We start from the raw sequence: 1749 nt of genomic DNA, 5'->3' as shown, positions 1-1749 counted from the left end.
GATTAATCACTATGCTTTAATTATGTTCAATTTGTAACAATGAAATTGGGGGTCACCACAACATGAGGAACTGTATTAAAGGGTCGCGGCATTAGGAAGGTTGAGAACCACTGGTCTAAACCAAGAAATCAAAAATCCCTTTATTAATAAAATGATGATGTTGTAAAATGAGAACACAGTCCAAGTTTGTCAAATATTACATTTGGGGGATATGATCAACAAGTCAGCATGTATTAACCGCAATAACCAAATGGGCAACATACGGGCAATTTACAAAGGAGAAATACAAATGTCTCATAAACATTTTGAAAAATATTTGTCTACACTAGTAACCACAGAAATGTAAGCAGGATAATGTATTATTCTTGCCTGTGTAATTGACGAGAATTAAAAAATGATGTCTTAGTGTTGGCTAGAATCTGCAAGTGAAAATATAGAACTTTCTGGAGATAATTTGAGAAAATATATCCAAAATCTTAAAAATGTGCACATCATCACACCCAACCCTTTACCCCCACTCTACCATCCCTGGTAATGTGCACATAGAGACATTCTGCTTCCTGGAGTTTATCCTATGGAAATAATCACAGGTGTGCCCAACGACATGAATCTAATCATAATGCTCAATGTTTGTGAGGGAGGGGAAAAGATAAAAGCCTATGTGTTCAATACTATGATTAGTTAAATATAGTACATGCATATAAAAACCTAGGGCTTAGCCGGACTGGGCGGCCGGACGCCCGGGCCATGGAGGAGTACGCTCGGGAGCCCTGCCTATGGCGAATTGTGGATGATTGCGGTGGAGCCTTCACTATGGGTGTCATCAGTGGTGGAGTCTTCCAGGCCATCAAGGGCTTCCGCAACGCCCCTGTCGGAATTCGGCACCGATTGAGAGATAGTGCCAATGCTGTGAGGATCCGAGCCCCTCAGATTGGAGGTAGCTTCGCAGTGTGGGGGGGCCTGTTCTCCACCATCGACTGTGGCCTGGTGCGTGTGCGGGGCTAGGAGGATCCCTGGAATCCATCACCAGTGGAGCGTTGACTGGGGCTGTGCTGGCTGCCCGCAGTGGCCCATTGGCCATGATGGGCTCGGCAATGATGGGGGGCATCCTGTTGGCCCTCATCGAGGGTGTTGGCATCCTCCTCACTCGCTACACTGCCCAGCAGTTCCGCAGCGCACCCCCGTTCCTGGAGGATCCCAACCAGCTGCCCTCTAAGGAAGGGACCCCAGCCTCGGGCTATCCCAGCTACCACTGAGGAAGTGACCGCCTTTCACCACCATCGTGGGAGTTCCTCTTTGGTTCCCTTCCCGATGATCTACCTCGAAGGGAGGGCTGGCTCCCAGTTGGCCCTGGGACTCTCCAGAGAGGGCCTCTACTCTCTGTTCCCTTGTCCCAGGGTGGGGTGGGGCACCCCAGCTGCCCTTCTCTCAGGGCACCCCAGCCCCACCCCATACTCAAATGTAACAAGCTGTTACTCCAGACCCTTCCTGTTCGCCCTGATGAGTATTTAAAACCAGTTTTGAAATAAAAAAACAAACACAAAAAACCTAGGAAACCAATAAACACTCATGTTTTGAAAGATTTAATGTCATGGGAAAACATTAAGTGAAAAAAGTAGATTTTGAAAAGGAGGTACAGTGTGGCTCCAATTTTATGAAAAATATGTTTATATGCCTATTAAAAGTCTAGATGACTAGCAGTGTGCTAATAGTGCATATCTTTTTGGATAATGATGCTAAAAATGAATT

The 1749-nt window shown here is 46.2% G+C and overlaps 1 pseudogene; it reads left to right on the top strand.

The window, feature by feature from the left end:
- The first annotated feature begins 724 nt into the window (after window positions 1-724).
- Window positions 725-1527, top strand: LOC138994028 (mitochondrial import inner membrane translocase subunit Tim17-B-like; annotated as a pseudogene).
- The last annotated feature ends 222 nt before the right edge of the window (window positions 1528-1749 follow it).

The sequence above is a fragment of the Myotis yumanensis genome, unplaced genomic scaffold (assembly GCF_028538775.1).
Source record: "Myotis yumanensis isolate MYYU_CA2020_CCGP unplaced genomic scaffold, mMyoYum1.0.hap1 SCAF_1, whole genome shotgun sequence".
NCBI lineage: Eukaryota > Metazoa > Chordata > Mammalia > Chiroptera > Vespertilionidae > Myotis > Myotis yumanensis.
This window is presented reverse-complemented; position numbering and strand designations above follow the sequence as displayed.